At 36.9% G+C, this 21,073-nt stretch overlaps 1 protein-coding gene across 4 annotated transcripts in view; it reads left to right on the forward strand.

Moving 5' to 3' along the window:
- Window positions 1-907: 907 nt before the first annotated feature.
- LOC140171179 (stress-activated protein kinase JNK-like) overlaps window positions 908-21,073 on the forward strand; it is a 53,553-nt gene continuing 33,387 nt past the window's right edge. For 2 of the 4 annotated variants that reach the window (XM_072194377.1, XM_072194378.1), the window contains exon 1: window positions 908-1,305. The gene's annotated coding sequence lies outside the window, so the exon portion shown is untranslated. Of the gene's footprint in view, window positions 1,307-21,073 lie in introns of all 4 variants that reach the window. The other 2 variants (XM_072194379.1, XM_072194380.1) reach the window with 2 other exon arrangements.

A 21,073-nucleotide genomic window follows, 5' to 3' on the forward strand; every position in this document is an offset into this window, starting at 1 on the left:
ACTAAATTCTACCGGAGTATCCCTTTAAACTTTGATTTAAAAAATAGCATGAACTGACATATGATAAAATTATTCCAAATTTATTTCAACTATGACACCTGTCTCAATTCTAGAATAATTTCACCATTAGGGGCCTACTCCTATAGGTAGAGAAAAAACAGTCCAATGTGTAACTTTTACTTCTGCTTCTGCTTCTGCTTTAGTACTGTACTCATCACCCTGTAGGGTTATCTCGGTACTTCTCACAGGCACACAACACTCACAGATTAATTTAATTATATACTGTTTAGATGAGTGACATTTTCTCACTACGTGTTGAAATTATTTGATAAGAATTATGAAAATCTGTTTAAAACACGAACAAAGCTATAGCTATATAAAATAATGCCAAACAAGTATATTTTGACCGACCAGGTATTTACTAATAATTTCATAATTTCAATAGTTACAACTGTTAATTTCCAGTATCACAGATGTTACCTTTCCTTTTTTTTTTGAATTCCTTCTTCTATAAAGTTAAAATGTCTGCACTTTTAATTATCTTCATCCCATTTTGGGACTTTTGATCCAAATTTACACATTATTTCAGGGTTTGTCCATATAGGCTCAGGCTTTTTGAGTGTCCCGAAGCATGCTAAGTGGATCTCTGCGGAATATGTTAGTAAAGCCGGTAAAATGAATTTACTAGAATTTGGCAATAAATGGCCAACCCTGAATTATATTGATCTATTCATCTCCTTCAATTCTTTTTCTCTGGCTGAATTATATTATTAACCATAAAAATCATCCTGCCACCCCTGATGGGTAAATTTTCGTTTTTTCTGGTATTATAGCGCCCCTTTTGGTAGCTTCTGGTCATTTCTTCCCACTTTTGCTGACGTTTCACACATAATTAACCTATGCGCCGATTGCTTGTAGGGGAATTCCTGTGATATTTTATTCGCAAAAGAAGTTAAAATTTGGCCAGTTTACGCTTCGAAAATTAAATTTAATGAAGAATCTGATATTTGGAATGTATAACTAACCCAAATCGATCGTAAAACTGAGAGAATTGAGACCAGATTAGTTGGAATCCTGTGTAATCTGGTGCCATTCTGCGGGTGAAAAAAACTTGGCAAGTAGCTGCAGCAGCAGTCAACAACACGGGCAAAGTGAGACACTGTTTATCACTCTCTGTGTATGTTTAGTCATCATTCATTCAACGACATATTTTTGACCATTTTGACACATTACGTCATATACTATTCATAGATCGCCATGTCCTCAATTTGACTCTGAAAACTGTCAGTATATTTTTCCAGTTCAGGTAAGTACAATGCGTTTTTAGTCCAATAATTTTACCCTTATTTTTCTAGGTCTGGTTTTTACTGCAGCAGTGATTGTGTGCATGATGTGGCCATGCCCATGTCATGAACAGCCATGGACATGATGATGATGAATTTTGATGATGATGATTGGAATGGTTTATATTATGTAATGGTAAAATAATATGCTGTGTAATAATTTCTTTTAACATGTTTAACTAGGCAAATTTCCCGTAGTAAAGAGCAAAAGCATTTAATGATTTTGTTTAAGTACCGGTACTACACCCCTGCAATGCCTGTGCTGTGGTCCCGGTCCCCGCACTCCGTGCATCCACGGGTATTCATGCTTGTCGGTGAACTTTAAAAACACCCCCTTTTGCATCTCATTTCGCGAAGTTTTTAGGGGAAAAACACCCCTTTTTTTAGCGATTTCGCAAATTATTTGCCCTTCGACAATACCCCTCTTTTCGCTAAAACGTGAACGATAATTCTAATATACTCTTTTCTGGCAGAAACGCGTAGGCTGCGTGATGAAAATACCCTTTTAATTTCGCGAACACATGGTTTGAAAAAACACCCTTTTTTTGTGTGTTTTCCCGAATTGTGTTTCTTCATATATATCTAAAAACACCCCTTATTTCGCGAAATTTTCGACGAGCATGAATACCCGCGGATGCACGGCTGTGGTAAATTTGTGTTTTCGACTATTTTTGCATTTTTCTCAAAAAATAATAACACACTGGTAATCGGGGTAGCGTTAACCCCCGACCGGGGGTGAATGGCCCGGCCCCTAAATTTAAAAAATACTAATTTTTCACCCTCTATATTGGGAATATGTGCAAGCTCGGGGGTGAACTCTGACCCTCTACTTTTGGACCTTACTCCTACCCCTGCCTACACTGCCAAATATTTTTCACCCCCGAGATTTAATTTTCACCCCATGTATTTGGATTTTCTGCAAGCTCAGGAGTGAAAAACACAGGAAAACAACCCCCGACTTTCGGGCCTTAAGGGGGCACTACACCCCTGCCCAATTTTGTGCCTATTTTTGCATTTTTCTCAAAAATTATGGCGCATTGGGGACAAGTAAGATATGTATATTATTGGGGCAAGGACTACAACTACTGCACTGGAAATTTTATTTCAGCACAGCCAACAGTTGTGGAGTTACAGTCAAAAATGAGGGAAAACCAATATTTGATCAATAAATCAATAACTACTTGCTGCCTTTGTGTTGCTGTATTTTCAGTACAGTAGTTGTAGTCCTTGCCCCTATATTATACATATCTTACTTGTCACCAATGTGCTATAATTTTTGAGAAAATTGCAAAAATAGGCGCAAAATTGGACAGGGGTGTAGTACCCCCTTAATGCTACCCCTGCTGGTAATAAAAATTATGTATATTATTGGGGCAAGGAATCCAATTAATTACTACACTGAAATTTCAGTGACTCAAGACAAGCGGTTCAGTTATGATAGGAAACGAGGTACATGTACATGCTAGTGGTACCTTATTTCTTATCATAAATAACAAACCACTTGTCTTGGGTCACTGAAATTCCAGTGTAGTAATTGGATTCCTTGCCCCTATACATAACTTTTGTTACCACTGTGTTATTAGTTTTTGAGAAAAATGCAAAAATAGACACAAATTTATTGAGGGGTGTAGTACCCCCTTAACTTCAGTCTTTTTGGCAATGCAATCCTCGGTTTTTATGTTTTAAACTGTTGCAAGCCAGCAAGGTTCCTTTTATGTGTTAACCATGCATTGCATACAGGAGCGATGTCAAGCATGTGCAATGTGCAATTAATTGTGCATTGGACCATGTGGAAAATAATACGCGCTTGACTGGACGGCTAAAAAATAGCAGTAGCCTATGCTTATGAATTTGTAAAAGGAATTCTGCAAAAAATAATATTTAATTGTGAGTGAATAGAGGCCGTCAGCCTTTTCCGCGGGATCCGCCATCTTGTGGGTACTGCCATTCTGCATGTCATGCGTTAGAAATTACGCCCCCGATTACGCGGAAGTCGCAGTATGTGACGCACCTCTTTAGTCAAGCGTCAACGCGGTACCCTAATTTAGCAATAAGGCACTCCGTACCCACAAGATTGTGGCGTTGACGTCACAATGTCAATGATTACCGTACCTCTATTGCAGCCTGACTTAAGTACATGTTACACATTATGTGTGACATCAGGCTTTGCTGTTTGAAATTTACATGGAGCTTTTAATCGCTCTCCTATGGTGCTCTAGGAGATCACAAGGAACCCTGGAACAAATTACTTGCAGTACACATTAATTTCTCTCTCTATTGTAGTCAAGTAATGATGAAATTGGATGGGCGTTATAAGGCTTTTATAGCCTTCCAAAAGAGTGCCAGCAGAGACGACAGGTAAACAGGTAAATGTAAAAGCTACAATCTGCTGATGATAACAAGCCAAGTTTCCTGTGTGTGCATTATATTTAAAATAATTTGATAAAGCTTACCTGTCCCCCAAAATGGAGGAGAGCGTGGCCTAGCGGTTAAGGCATAGGACTGTGAACCCAAGGGTCAAGGGTTCGAATCCCAGGTCCGGCTCTTTGTGTCCTTGAGCAAGACACTTCACTCTACTTGCTTAGTGCTTCGGAGGGCACTTTAAGCTGTCGGTCCCGTGTACATGCATATTTTCTCACATTAATGTAGTGTGCACGTTAAAGAACGTCACAGGCTATTCGAAAAGAGCAGGGGATCATCCCGGTCATGTTGACTGTACTTCAAAATACACTCATCTACTCTAGGTTCCAGAGTAAAAAATAAGTACAGCTTGTTTGTACGCAGTGCGACAATACTCATAATATGAGGGAGGCACTTAAGGAAGAAGAAGAAGAAATGTCGAGAAACATTGTGCGAAAAACCTCACTTCAATAATGTGGACAACTCCCGATCCAGAGACAACTTGACTCAGTTTGATACAAATTTTTTTGACTATTTCCTTCCATTTTTCTGATGAGATTTTAAAAGGTTTATGTAAATATTTATATTCTCTATAACAAATTATGTGAATGCAAGCTTGCTACTGTACCGTACTATCGTTAAGAAATTTGTGTTTTGAGCTTTAAGTTTTATGTGATTCACACATGAGAATTTGTGAGAATTTCCATTTACAGTCTTGAACCGGAAGTTGTTCGCAAAATTAAGTAGTCTCCACAGCAGCAGTGTTGTAGTCGAGGACCTCATGTCCGAGGCCAAGGCCAAGGACTTGGTGTCCGAGGCCAAGGACATGGTGTCCGAGGCCAAGGACAACCCTCCGAGGCCAAGGACTTTTGTCTCCGAGGCCAAGGACCAAGGACTTTCATAATAATGAACCATACTAAACCACGCCCGATCGGAAGTCATATTGTCGTCAACATAAGGCAATTTTATATGCACTTTAAATAACGCTGCACAGTAAGCCTAAACTTTATAAAATAAACATGCCTCAAATGGACTCTTTATCCTAGTTTCAACCAACAAAACCCAACTTGTTCATTATATCGATTTGTTTCTTAGTCTTAGGGAACAACCCAAACTGGCTGCGTAGAAGACTACAAAGTAAGGTCAATAATGCCAACTTGTTACTGAGTGGTCTATTGCTAATTATGCACAATGAGATTTAGAAATTTTATTTCATTTTCATGGGAAGTATATTGAGTAAGCTTTTAAACTAGCTTGATTGTAGCAGCATGGATTGTGTTTTGAAAAATTTCACTTTTCAACTGCCGATTTTACAACATAAAATGACTATCACGCTTCCACAGATGGATTAAGGTGCGCAATCACGCTTGTGCGCCTCAAACGGTCTGTGACATCCTGACATTCCCGTGCATATTCTGATCATAGTATTTTGTGATTGATACTTTACAAGTACAGTTTGCATCAGTTGGCTTCTGCATTTTTTGTAAGTTTTAGGCCTTTTTGTTTAGTTTTAAAGTACCGGTAATTAATATAGTCGGCACATTACTTCAGCGTTGTCCGTCTGCTCTGTCTGATTAATTATCGCGTACTAGGTCACGCAATGACACCTGGGGCATAATACATACAACCAGTAATGAGTATCGCATTGCATTTTGCTACACAATCTTTTATCTAGCCAAATTGCTATAACATAGTATGTCATTGCAGATGCATTACATCATGACCAATTTTAGTTAGGCCAGAAATTGGCCTACATTGTAACTCTCCATAGAGTCCCGTGTTAAAAATGTTAATTGCAATCCAAAGTCAGTAGTCCACTTGGGAAGCTAACAAACAGAGGGCGTCACGGTGACTGAAAAGATCAGTTGTGAAAATCTATCAATTGTGCACACATTAATTAAATCAGAGTTTTAAGCTTTAAAATGTAATAGCCAGAGTATGCACAATTGGCAAGTGGACTACGGAGAAGTCTCGGCCAAGGCAAGTTTAGTGTGTCGGCCTTCAGTCTTGGGAAAGTTATGACATTGCAGTGCAAGTGCATGCAATGCAATGCATTGATTTGCTGGCTTGCAATTGCATTGTCCTACTACCTCCATGCTCAGATGCACTCAGAACATTACTGACCATCTATATTGTTGTACATAGTTGTGAGCTGGGAAGTCAAAATCAAAAATCTTACTCTAGAAGACTAAATTTCACGCCTAAGTTTAACACCAGGATTTTAAAAAAGATACCGTATAATATTACCGAACTGGGTTCTGGTACGACTTGCTCGACTTGAGTCCAGTCTTTATTTATGGAGTTTAGGGTTGGGGGGTTATGGTTTGGGTAAGGCAGTCTTGTAGAGGTCTCCTAAAACAAATTTATACACCGTTATCAGTTTTCACAAAATCATTCTGGGTAGGGCACTTATTTTTTACCTGGTTTACCTAATTTTTTGTAAGAGCTGTTTAGTTTTTATTAGTGACAAATTTACCTAAGTTGAAGTAGGTAATGGTACCACTTTTATGAATAGCCTGTCGCAACTTCTAATCGGCATCAAACGAACAAAGCATTATATAATCTATTGCGACTCTATTTCTATTAAAAGCTCTTTGATATTAACCCTTACACCCATAAATACCACAGAATACCACAATGAAAAATTCTGCGCATGCATGCATCCCAGGGTCTGCGATAACGCAATCACCCTAAGTGTCAAATGCTCACGGAATTGCTGGCCGGGCAGCAATAACCCATAGCTCCCGGTTCAATCCGGGGATGCCAAGTCAAAATTCTTCTTCTTCTTCACTTTTTCGGATCTTCTGTGACTTCCGATAGCAAAAACCTGGGTCAGTGTTAGGGTTAACAGTAGAGCTGAACCGATGTGGGGGTTTCCCTGCCGATCTAATAGCTGATGTATTCTGGCATCGGTCCGATACAATAGCCAATACGATGTTGAAGAGTGTTTTATGAGCCCATAATATTAAGGAAATATTGGATCACATTACATTGTTAAGTTGTCTGTTGAACGCTTAAAAAATGGTAATGACAAAACAAAAAAAACAAACAAACTAAACTGATACATGGTATAAATCATACTTGCTCCCATTCATAATTTGGTAGCATCGGCGATCATTTACACCAAATAGCAACCAAGAACGAAGGTCATCGTACTAAATCACCACAGCGTAATGATTGACAGTTCATTCAGGAAGCGATCACCACTAAGTAAAAAAAGTAAAAGTAAAGTTACTATTGATATGTTTCATTATATGTGACGTGTCATGTCAAAAGCAGACACTTTTGGGCAGGATCGTAAATGAAGAAATAGCCAAAAATCTGCCCGCGGGTGATTTTTTTCACAATGTGGGTTTGTTGCGAATTTGTGATGTTATTAATGTTAAAAATATTGTCTGATAGTTTCAGACCCGAATTTAACTAGCATCATGTAATTTTTTGGAGACATTTTTCAAGGTAATTCCTACTCTCAACATTGTCAATAATATTTTTAAAGGCCGATATCTCAATTTCCAATTTTATAGTACCATAACTTACAAACTTAATATCTTCGCTTAGGAATGTCCGATTAAATTGGGGAAAATGGCATTGTGGAGCAAAATATCTCTATATTTCAGATGTAAAAACCTCCAAATTGATAACCTGCCCAAAAGTGTCTGTTTTTGACATGACACATCACATATTTGACGTTATTATCAAGCACAATTTATTAAAAGCTGGTCAATTTAATTAACATCAGTAGCTGACATCGACAAAAGTTGTTTTACCGATACGATTTTTGCTGTCAGGGGTACTATCGGCACCGTTACGAATCCATACGATGGCTGATACCGATCATCAGTTCAGCTGTAATTAACAGACATGCCAACTGGTACGGTTTCACTGTATTTAGTACGGTAAAACATGAAAAATATGGTGGTACAGTCAACTCAAAAAAAATATGGTATTCAATAATCATGCCTCAACAAGATAAACAGCTGCAGATCTGATTCTGAACTGACATCGTTTTACCTGTTAAATTGCATGGTAACGTAGCTTTCAATGTCATTTGATTTGTTGTTATCAGTGGCGTAGATTTCTTTTTGGTATATGGGGTTGGGAAAAAATTCTTAAAGTATAGTAAATCCATCACCTTTTTGCGTCAAAGTAAGATCATGGTACAAATGTGTGCAAAAAAATTTTGCCATATTGAAGCTAAACTGATCAAATATGGTGCAAAACTGGAATTAATTTGCGCGAAGCAGAAAAAAATTGCACTTTTGATGCTAAAATGGCTAAATATGAGGTTAATTTGGTCAGAAACCCACATATCTATATAGGCATCAATATTGGGGGGATGATTGTATTGACCATCCCCCCTAGTAAAATATTTTTATCCCCCCATCCCCCCGGATAACACCTATGGTTGTTATTTTGTACACAATGTATCAATTTGGTCTTGTCTTCAAAGTACATCGGCATTGTAGATGTGAACGCTATGCGGGTCTATGCAATGAAGCATAAATTTGTAGTGTTTGTTTAATTGTGTTTGACTTTTTGTTCGTTTGTGACACCAAAAAACGTAAATAATGGCATCCAAAGATGGGAAGAGAGTTAACAAGAATTATTTTAAGTTTTAATTATTGTGACAGCTGCTCCATGTATTCACTAGTTGCCATACTTTGGCCACTTATTTAAGCGCATTACCTAGTGCAGCAAACATTCGTCTTTCCTTGGATCTCGTCCAGATATCTGAGTGATGATGAGCACACATACCATCATGTAGCAATACATATCATCAACATTTATATAGCATGAATTATTTATAGCTACATACATTATGCATCAAGCAATATCATCCATGGTTGATCATGCAAATTATTTTCCTTTATGACCTATAACAGCAAAACCAGGGGGGGCCGGCCAAGATTGACTGAATTTTGACGTCGTCATTGGTTTTACACGTAAACACGAAAATGTCTCAAATAATTCCAAAAGTGTATGCATGTTATCAAGCACTATTTTATCAGTCTAAATCCGTTGAGGTTGAACCTCATTGTAAGTACGGTTTTTTGAATTTTTTGTATGAATAACACACGATATGTTATGATATTTTTATATACTAAAAATTTCACCCCATGTGTATCAATGCCTACGTGGTGTAACGGTTAATGCGTTCGCCTCCCACGCAGAGGGTCCCGAGATCGATTCCCACTCCCGCCCATAAATTTTTTTTTTTCTTCATATATATATTCATTTTGAATCAAAAATTATTTATTTTCATGTGAAAATGTATACATTGCACTGGGAAATATATTTTGTGCATTTTTTTTCTGTAACGGGGCCAATAGAGCTAAAATCTTCGGCATGGGGCGTCCAACGTCCAGGCAGTGTTGCCGTCATATTGTCTGTTTTGTTTACGCTATTGGCTGTTGCCGCATATAAATGACTGTCGGCCACCATCGTCTGATCAAAACATGACAGTTTTGGGAAACCAAAGATTTAAAGCTAGATATGTATGCAAAATTACAGAAAATGATAAGGAATTTTACCCTCTATTTGTCTTCTTCTTTAAGGGGCGCACCATTTGATTTCCAGGGGGGCATGGGAGTTTTTTGAAGAAAAAAAACCTTCGCCCACTAGTGAGACAAAAAAAATTTTTTTGCCTCACTGATGAGTAAAAAAAAAATTTCCTCCACCCAACTCTGTATAAAGGTATACATTAAAATTGAAAAAAAATTAAAGGCGAAAAAAAAATCTGCCTTACCCAAACTCCCATGTCCCCCCTGAGAATCTAATGGTGCGTCCCTAAAGCAAAGTAATTCTTTGTGTTTAGAAGACAGACCATGTTTTGTTGTGAAGGGTTCATATCCACCACACACACATACTTCATATTTGTAACGACTAGGAAACAGGGACCTAGTGGAGAAGACTTTAGACTTTTCCTTAACAACTTTTTACACCTGAAACTCAAACGGAGGACCAGATTGAAGCTTTGCTATCCAACCGTGACCTGACCTAAAAATGTCAAATGAGATATGGTCAATGCATTTTTACGTTGTTTGTACTGTAATGTTGTGGGGGAAAACAAGGACATCCATGAGTCCATGGTTTAATACTGGTGTCAGTGTATCCAGGTGTGTCCTCATTTGATAGTGTTTACAAATGCATATCCACCCACCCACAAGTGTCACAACTCCTCCCCATACTCAGCTTGAATACTCATCCACAGTTTGGGATCTACACACAGATGAACTCAAACAGCAGCTTGAGTCCATTTAAAGAGGGGCTGCAAGCTTTGTAATGAGAGTCTATGTGAGAACCAGTTGTTCCACAAGTATGATGGCAGAATTTGGGTGGGATAGACTCACAAATGCTGCAACATTTACCTGTCAAATGTCACTCCAGAAATCTTCATACAAAAGTCTTCCAAAAACCAGTAGGGAAGAAGGACTGTTGGATGTACTCTTTCCAAACGCTACCAAAGATTGGAACCAGCTTCCACTGAAACCAAAGCATTCAAGAAAGAAGTCCTAAGATGCTACCAGAACACAGCTCAAATAACTCTTCTGATGTACTGCACACAAATACATGTACCTTCTCACCTCATTTCGTATGAAGCGTTGGGAAGTATTTAGCCAGAACCAGAACCACACACACACAACAGTGTTCAACTGCATGTACATGGCAGGGTTCCTGCAGTCCTTGAAAGTCCTTGAATTTGAAAACACCATTTCAAGGCCTTGAAAGTCCTGGAAATTTGCACAAGGTCCTTGCAAAGTCCTTGAAAATTGGAATTTTACCTGTGAAGTATAATTTTGACAAAATTTGGGGAGTGGAGAAGAGCTGTCACTTTCATTAATACGCAGCTTTTTGTGTTTTGGTACGTCCTAAAAAATCATACTTTTGGACCCAGAAAGTCCTTGAAAAGTCTGTAAATTTTTAAGGTTTCAAGGTGCAGGAACCCTGACATGGACATTAATATTACCTGTACATATATCCAATGTTATCCATTGACTTAAAATTTGGCTAGCACAGAACACATCATAATAAATAAATAAATTGTTAAATAAATGTAAAATTCATTTCATGGGATATTTTCTTATTAGGTAAATAACATAAATAAGCGTATTAACTTTGTTTTGCAGCAAGTTATACAAATTTACATGTACCATGTAGTAATGTGTACCATGCATATCTCAATTTTGATTAAAAAACAGTGCGCATCCTATGCATTTAATGATTTAAAAAAAATATTGACAGCTAAAACGCTATCAACGTCAAGCGATGCGATATGGATACAATGTCTTTTCATACGGAAACATGGTAAGCCTCATTTGACCATTTCCAAAATCAAGTAAATTTCACTCCCTTGGTTTGATACAAGAGCCCCATCCCAGCATCTGCAATGAACAGAGTGTCAGACTTTTGACTGTGGGGCAGACACCAGCACTTCTAATATGTGCTAATAATTAAATGAAATCCAATTTTACTTAGATGTTCAACTATGGAGAGTTGGTCTAACACTTTGCACCATTTGACCCCCATTTTCCTGTACTTCTCACCTGGAGTTCAGTTGCCTCGGTGCACAACATGCAGGTGCAAAATAAATTTCATTATAATATCATTTTACAAGCAGAAAAACTAAATTATACAATATCATTTATGGAATACTAACCAATAGAATTCAAATATACTGCGCCAATAAAGTATCCTTACACGTGGAAAAATAATCACCATTTCCAAACTGAACAATATTGAGGTAAATTTGTTTTTTTAATAGATATGCACTATCTAATCCTGCACATTTTGACACCACATTGAATCCAATGTGACTTCAAAAACAAAGTTACAAGCATTTGATTAGACGAAGGTCCAGTTTTAAAAGTGACAAACTGGCCTATTCAAAACTCCACAGACTAACCATCTGGTTTGAGAGTGGTGAATGGCTAATTTATGCGTTTACACATACATACATACATACATAAAGGTGATTTAAGGCGCTTATGCAAAAAATTGATCTAAACGCACAAAACTACATTACCAACAACAAACAATAACCAGCCAGTGGAAAACAAGAAAAGTCAATGTAAAGACAAAATGAAAAATACTAAAAATTGTACAAGTGAGTTTTCAGCAGCTTTTTGAATTGTGTGAGAGAAGAAGCTTCCCGTGCGTTCCGTGGCAGGCTGTTCCAGATGGACGGTCCAGCAGCTGTAAATGACTTATCACCACAGGTTAACTTGCACATGGGAATGTTTAGGAGAGTTCTGTCCAGGGCAGATCTTGTAACAGGGCCACTGGACAGTGTTGGCTTAAGACTAATTGAATCGATGAGGTATCGCGGAGCAGAGTCAGTCAGGCACTTATAAATCAGAAGACAGAGTTTGAATTGGATGCGGTTGCTAATCGGAAGCCAATGAAGATTGTTCATGAGAGGTTTTGGATCAGTACGTCTAGGGACGGAGAAAATTAGCTTGGATGCTTTGTGTTGAAGGGATTGAAGGCGGCGAAGATCTTGAGACTTGAGTCCATAGAGAAGGCTGTTACCATAGTCCAAACGCGAAAGTATAAGGGCCCGGACAACATGATGTTTAGTGTCCGTATCCAAATGATGCTGTATTCTTCTGATGTTGCGAAGCTGGAGGTTGACAGAGGAAACGATGGAGTTCACCTGTTTTGTCATAGACATATGACTGTCAAAAATCACCCCGAGGTTACGCACATTTGGAGATGGTTTTATAATGCTTTGGCCAACTTTGAGTTCAAGATTCGGAAGCTTTTGAAGGCGATAATGGGATCCAGCAATGAAAAATTCTGTTTTGTCACTGTTCAGTTTGAGTTTATTTATATTCATCCAGTTTTGCAGTTCGTGGATACAGGCTTCAAGAGTTTGTAACGCCTTCTCAGCAGCGCCGGGATGTTAGGACAAAAGGAAACATACAATTGAGTATCGTCTGCATATATATGAAATGAGACATTATGTTTACGAATTATGTCCCCCACTGGCAAGGTATAAATAACAAACATCATTGGCCCAATCACAGAACCCTGTGGAACACCAAATACAAGAGGGCTTGAATTGGAAACACAACCATCAATAAATACACGACTACTTCTACAATTAAGATATGTACGAACCCATTGCAATACATTACCAGACAAACCAATTCTATCCTGTAAACATTTGAGCATGATACCATGGTCGATGGTATCGAATGCCGCAGACAGATCTAAAAGTGCAAGAAGGACAACTTCCCTCTGTTCACGGCATTCAACACATCACTTTTCACCTTTAAGAGAGCGGTTTCAGTACTTGTGTTGGCTTTGTAAGTCGATTGATAGATTTCACCTAAATTACAGTCATTGATATGATTTGTTATTTGCTGAGTTACAACCTTTTCAATGAGTTTGGATATAAAAGACACATTTGATACCGGCCTGTAATTTTAAGTTCATCATGATCAAGAGAAGATTTCTTAATGATAGGAGATATAACAGCTTTGCCAAGAGGTTCGGGAAAATACCAGATGAGAGAGACACATTAATGATATGAGTAATTGATGGAATAAAACGCTCAATGTGGTCTTTCATCAACCAAGTAGGGATTGGATCAAGGATACAATTACTGGTGGAGGAAGCATTGACAAGTTTGCAAACATCTTCCTCAGAGACCAACATGAAATCACTGAACACATGTTCAGTGCGGTAGTCAACAAATTGAGATTGGGTACCAGGATGCAAATCAAGACATTCTCTGATCGTGGTGACCTTATCATTGAAGAAAGTGGCAAACTGGTTGCACAAACTCACAGTGGAGTCTGAGGAAGGGAGGATACGCAGTATTTTGGTTCAGAAGGGTTTTTACATTCTGAAACATACCCTTGACATCGCTATTGGCAAATTTGTTTTGATAGAATTTAGCTTTCTCAGAATCAATAAGATTATTAACAGCATTCTTTTGATCAAGATAAGCTCGCTTATCCTCATCAGATCCGGTCTTGCGCCATTTACGTTCTAACTTTCTACGCACTTGCCTTTCTTCTTTGATAGTACTATTATACCATGGAAAGCGGGTTCTTACCGCGCGCATTTTAACAACCTCTGGGGCGTGGTGATCAAGAATATCCCGGACCTTGCTATCAAATAAGATAACCAAGTTGTCAATAGGATCATTAAGTTCAGTAAAGTATTCCAGTTCAGTACTAAGATCACTTCTAAATTTCTCGTTATCAATGAGTTTATAATTCCTTACTCTACTGGGTTTCTTGGTTTGAGATGGCCTTTTCCGATTCAGGTAACAATGAACCATGCTATGGTCCGGCAGGAAAATGCCTTGAGAAAGACAATTGTGAACAAGATTATCTTCAGGTCTTGAAATAATCCAAATCTAAAATGTTACCAGACCTGTGAGTGGGTTGGTTAACGTGTTGGTGAAACCCAGAGACCTCAAGGCATGTCAAAAATCGTCTGACATCAGATTTCCATGGTTTATTAACATGCACATTGAAATCCCGAGTAACACAACCTTATTAGGGAACAAGGCTATCTCACCCATGAAATCCTCAAACTCATTAAGAAAGGTAGATGTTAATAATCCATTCTTTTTTGGAATGAGGGGTCTGTAGATGACAATATATTGAATGCCATAAGCGGGTCAATTACAGAAGCAGATTCAAAGGTGGTAACACTATGTTGAAGCTGAACAGTGTGCAGTTTTAAAGAACTTTTTGAGATAATTGCAATGCCACCATGATCACTTGTACCTCTGGGTACATTAACAAACGAATACCCTGGAGGGCTACATTCACCAATTACAACATTATCATTCTGATTTAACCACGTTTCTGTTATAAACATAATGTCAACATTATCACCAATAAGGCAGTCAGATACAGATGTAGTTTTATGTCTAACTGATGTGGGGTTCCATAAACGAATATTAAGACAGTCTCTTGTGTTGATGGATGTTGTGGGTCTACTTATTCTGGAATCAATATGTTCTGATGTAGGCCTTGATTTGAGTTTTTGCCACCTCTATTTCCACGGTGACGCCATCGTTTTCTCTTGTTAGTCTTTCGGGGTGGTGTAGATTCATGATGATGAGTTAAATATGGCTGCTTTAAGAGATTAAGTGAGTCCAGTTTTTGACAGGTTTCAGTTGTTAGCGGGCAGTTGGTATAATTGGTAGTAGACAATCCACATAAGAAGAAAGCTGTGTATTGAAAACTTAATGTCATATTTGACTGAGATGATTTGGATGAGGGCTGATCACACTCCATATTGAAAATACATTGATTGGTCACTGGTAGTGGAGGATAATCACTTCCACTCGGTACGATGATAAGTGGGTGATCAAGATGATAATAATGATCACCCACTGGTAGTAAGTTGTAGTCAATAAGTTGTTTCCAGGCTGACTTGGTTGAGTAGGCAGATCAATCAACAGGTAACTGCATGATACTCTGTATACTGTCCATGTAGGCTCATAATAATACAGAAATGTTACCCAAAACAGGCACAAAATACAGAAAAATAGCCATCTATTTCTGTCTGTCTTGCCCATAGTGATGTTCTAGAGGTAAAACACTTCCATCAGTAAAAAGTTGATAACATATCATGGCCTGAATCAGCAGTAATGACTATGGTATTAGAGAGATCTGTGAAAGCAGCCTCTCGGCGCTGCAGCAGTATCTCCTCACTTTTGGCTTTAATTTAAAACAAAAGGAACAAAAGAAAACTGAAACAAAAGAACTGACAAATAAAATGAAAGTTATGAAAAGTACAGAGAAGTAAAACTGAAATAAAACTGCTTTAAATAACGCTTCATTGAAGAAACTGTGTTGTCTCTTTGTTTCGCTTGTTGGAATCTTTTTGCGCCTTGTATAGGCCAGTTTGTCACTTTCAAAACGGGACCTTCGTCTATTCAATTGCTCGTAACTTTACTTCTTGAGGTCACATTGGATTCAATGCGGTGTCATAATGTGCAGGATTAGATAGTGCATCTATTAAAAACAACAAATTTACCTCAATATTGTTCAGTTTTGAAATTGTGAATATGTTTCCAAGTGTAAGGATACTTTATTGGCGCAGTATATAAAAATTATAAATATAAATTGTAAGTAGAAGTGCAAAAAATACATGACCAAAATAAGGTTTGTCTCTCAAATATTTTGCAAAAAAAGCTAGTGCTAGCTACATGTATGTTTTTGTCCCGGTGCCATATAGCAGTAATGCAATCTGGTAGAACGTTCCTAGACGAAAATAACTCAAAAAGACAACATTTCAGTGTATGTTTACTATAATAAAGCACTTCTGTTTTAATCCTCAACAATTTTGTGTCCCGTCATAAATGTCCTTAAAGACCTCTAGTCTTCCAGCATTTTTTTTTTAATCTTCAAATGTTGATATCACATCCAGTAATTTGGGTAAAGAATTTGCACACAGTAATGATGGCTGTAGGATATAAACATGTAAACTGTCCGCCCCAGTCTTGAGGTTGTCAAATTTTAAAAAAAATTAAACATGGCTGTATTTATAGGTCTATTTATGCAAATTGTTGATGATACCTAGAGTGTTTGATTATTTTGCACATCTCCCATCAAAACTAAGACTGTCGTTTGTATTCGAGGCAGTAATTTAGTATATGGTCATTTTCACAGTAAAGGGTGTAACTTTTGATTTTTAGGGTCAAAATTTCAAACCACTTAAATATGTTTCTGTTTACTGAAATCATGCATAGAAGCAACTTAAATTCCAGTAAAATAATGTTTCAAGGCTTAAACCTTTTGATTTCTAATAAAAAATTTGACATTTTCATAACATTTTGCTTAAAATCTAAGAAAAATGTATTTTACATAAGCTCAGAAAATTATGACATGAAAGCTGGAATACATGTGAAATTCCATTCCAAAGTAAGTCAACAGATATAAGTTACATTTTATACCATGTTTTGCTATGTTTATAATTGCAGTTTTGAAAAATTTTTACATAAAGTGTCATTTACAATGGAAATTTCCCAACCTTAAACATATTTTTTAAGTTTTAATTGGGTTCCTAAAATAATTTGAATGTCTAACTTCATGTACAAATACTACTTGATAAAAGGAACCTCCCAGCCAAGTTTCACAGAAATTGGAGTTATTTTTTAGAATTGGCAATTCAAGCGATTTGTGTTTCGGAGGCTTCAGTTAACAACACAGGTGATCATAAAAGTAAAATATTTGGCTAACTACTGCAAGTTGACATGAAAAATAGGTAAAGAAAATCATATTTACCAATTTTAATGCTTTGCTTCTAAGTATTGAATTTCAGTTGTGACAAAATTAAATTATCACAGCAAGCCATTTTTTTTTTTTTTTTTTCTTCATGTTAACAATGGTTAAACATTGCAGAAGTAGTTTTTTTTGAAAACAACACTGTTGGGATCATCTAAGCTGTTATTTTCTTGTGTGTATTGAATCAATGATTCTATGCGGCAGATATTGTAGATTTATAACATGTTAACTTTTTACCCATTTGTTAAGTATGGTGTTTTTTGCATGTGAAGCCTCCGAAACAGGCTTTTTGGGTATCAGTATATTTTTCAAACATTAACCATAATATCAACATTGTTTTAAATTTATGACATTCTGCACATATCAAGTAACAATTACAATGCAGATATCAGTATGAAACACCAATTTAGATATGCATATATGATAATTAATCTTATTGTTGTTTCGGAGGCTTCATTTGTTTCGGAGGCTTCAATTGTTAACGGAAAGTTTGTATTGGGTCCCATTTTCAAACGGCGATATATATCTCCACGATTTAAAAACATGTGACTTGAGGATCTACTTTGCTACATTTTGATCAAGCCCTTGGATGAGCTCTTTTATTTATATTTGCACAAGCTTGCTGAACAGTTTGTTTGGAGGCTTCAAAAGTTAACGGAAAAACGGCTCTTTGAAGTCAAGATTTTATAAAAATTTTAAAAGCTTGCAAATCGACTAATTTTTGTTACCAATTTCAAGTTAAGATAACAACTGCTATGAATCAAGAAGAAGTGAAGAAATAACCAAGAATTATGAACCAAAGCTACACCCACAAAGTTTGTTAACAATTGTTAACGGAAAATGAAGCCTCCGAAACGACAAATATCGAAGTCCGGTTCTCAAAAATACAGGGCTGTTCACAATTAAATCTAATGTGGCAGTGTTTACTGAACATATGACTGTACTTTCAGGATAAGAAACATTATCCATGAACTAACTGAAAAACACAGGGTTTTACAAAAATGTTACTGTTTTTATAGTTTTTCAAAATGGCAATATTAGGTACATTTAAGCCTGCTAAAACTGAACGCAGTAACTCCCAAAGCTGATTATGCTACCCAAGGTAGCTGCTAACTAGATGACTTATGTGGCCAAAATCATGTAATTCTGTGGCTTTATTAGAATACTACGGATTAAAATGTTAAAAATTCAAAGTTACACCCTTTACCGTGAAAATGACCATATATAATTTTTTGTTGTATTTCTATTTTATGATGATATACATTTCCAGAAAGGAAATGACACCAGGAACTAGCAGTAGCATAACACTAACAGATATCTGCAAAAATGAGCTGTGTTTGAGAATAATCACAAAATTTGATTTGACTTCACTTCCTAGAGGATCTAGGATATACGGACTATAGTAACAATATAATTTCTAAATATAATGCTTTAACTGCAACACAGTTTGATTTCCCTTTTACTGTTTTTATCTGTCACTTTTATTATTATTTTTTATTACTTTTAATTTTACACTATCAACACTATCATTTCATGTCATTATGCAGTGTGACCTAAATATAAAAGCATCAATGACAAAATACATCTACCCTATACACCTGTGACCTATTTACATGTACATACATGTATGAACAAATTCACCAAAATTCATCTCGGAATACTACACTGCATGCAGTACACATGTATAGGTATGCCTAGATGTGACATGTACGAGCTCGCTGTGCCCTCGTGATGGGCAATAACGTAATGAAGACTTTATTAATCTGCAGCAGCTCCACCAATAGACAGGACAAATACAATGTAACACCCTTTGGCAAAACTGTTTTTAAGGTCAATTATGTTTGGAGATTGATTTTGCCAATTTAATATTGGCAGTGTGATACGTGGGATGAGACGGATTTACTTTGAGTTCATTTGCCAAGATTACACTAAGAATATGGTCTCATTGTTAGGGGCATACATGTAGTTTAATAATAATCTCCATTCACTCATAAATTGACCTCAATTGTTGGGGATGAGTTTTTGTACCCAAACATGGGAAGGTCATTATATTTACATACAAACATATGAGGGTTATAGAACTGTGTGTTTGTAGATGAGCATGTTTGAGTGATAAAATGATGGGTTTGTTAATGAGGCATGTGGATAATCACATAGCACAACCCCAGGGGACATAATTTGTTATTTCCACCTATCTACACACCTGTGAATATTAATGCTTAAATTTAACCTTGGGTATCCATACTCATGTTGCAAAATTATTTTAGGTACTGTAATAGATCATGAATAACAACCATGAACTTTGCTGTAAGGGTTGAGATTGTGATGCACGCAGCATCTTTCTATATTGGGAGGATGGACATCAGGTGGAGTGAAAAACATATGACACACGCACTGACTAAGTACATAGTCATTTTAACGTCATGCAATTCTTTATAGCTCTCTCAGTGTTATCATGCTAAAGCTGCCTTTTATGTATTGCTTTATGTATCTAAGAGTAAAATAGTAGAGGGATTATAAGATGTCATTTTGAGCACCTGTATCAGTTCCTGCTCTTTTTTACCATATTGTGCTCTGTTAATATACTTGTGAGGCATTGGGGTATTACAGTCAGAAATGGGAGTAATCTACACATACTCTATGTGAATATTGAGTGCACAGTGTGTGTGCAGCAGTAGCGAGGGCTGGAGCATGCATGCAAGCGTTTTTAGCTGCAGGCTAAAAATATCTCTAAAAATCAAACATCTTGTGGGTGAAATATTTGCTATTTGAAGCACAAACTGGGTTGTTTTGGTGTGAGATTTGGTATTAGTGTGTCTTTTGTTTTTAGTTCATAGCGGTATTGTGCATCATGATAATATTGGACATTTTTGTTTTGACATTTATTGAATCGTATATTTGACTAGACTAGAAAGACGGGCCTTAGCAGTGCATACATAATGGGCTTCTACATATTAGCCGTGTTCAGACGTAGGGTATTTAACTCGAGTAAAGGGGTATTTACCTCGAGTAAAGTGCCCAGTCGGGGTAAGCTCGTGATAAAGGTCGAGTTTGTGCCCGTCTGGACAGGAGTCGGGGCAGCTTATCCCGACCTTAACCCGACTGATTTACCTCTGAAAAAAGTCAGAGGTAAATCCTTAACCCGACTGGAGCAGTCGAGTTAGATGCACGTGTGGATTGCACTAGAGGTAACAGTCGAGGTAAACATGACCTTTTTGCCAGATTGGACCTTACTACAAATTAACCATCGGCGTTCAATCAGTTCTTGCTCTAAAACTACTAGATGAAGCAATGCATAAAATGCGTTTTTTTCTTCGCTGATATGAGTGTAGGACAGTAAACCCAGCAAACACAAAAATGTTCTTAAAACGTTTATACAAAACTTTTTAATAGCAAAAACATCATGAATACGTTTTTAAAACGTTATATTTGGGCAAACAATTTTGACAAAATATTTTGTCAACTGTTAAATAAAATTCTTTTAGAATGTTTTGCCTCACGTTTTCAAAAGAGCTTCAATTTTACATCCATTTTCCGTTGCGATTTTTACTCAAATGAAATTGGGTTACAATCGGACTGCATATTTTATACTTTTAGAAACTGCACGCAACTTCCGGAAATTATCCCTGGGTACAAAATGGTGGTGGTAAATTCACGTCAGCGAAGTCGTGCTAAAGGTCGGGGTAAGCTACGTATGGACAATCAGTCGAGTTAACGAAAATATTTGTGGTATCTTATCACGGGTTGTAAAAAATTTAACTCGAGTAATAATTCAGGTCTGAACGTGCCTATTGAAGGTCACACACACTCTAGCAAATACTGCTACTTTTTATTCAAGATTAATTATTTTCATGACAATGATAGAAATGATGATATTTATTATGTTTTTGATTTGTTTGAATTACTAAATGTAAGATTTTGCATACAATACACACTGGCACTGTGAGCATATTGTTCACAAGCACAATAACAGCACAAGTATAATTTAATACAATTGTCAAATTTTGAATAGCACTTTAGCAGCATTGTTATTAACTTTTAAATTGTGTGCTGGCCAACTGGTGACATTAAATG

The sequence above is a fragment of the Amphiura filiformis genome, chromosome 15, assembly GCF_039555335.1.
Source record: "Amphiura filiformis chromosome 15, Afil_fr2py, whole genome shotgun sequence".
In the NCBI taxonomy this organism is placed as follows: Eukaryota; Metazoa; Echinodermata; class Ophiuroidea; order Amphilepidida; family Amphiuridae; genus Amphiura; species Amphiura filiformis.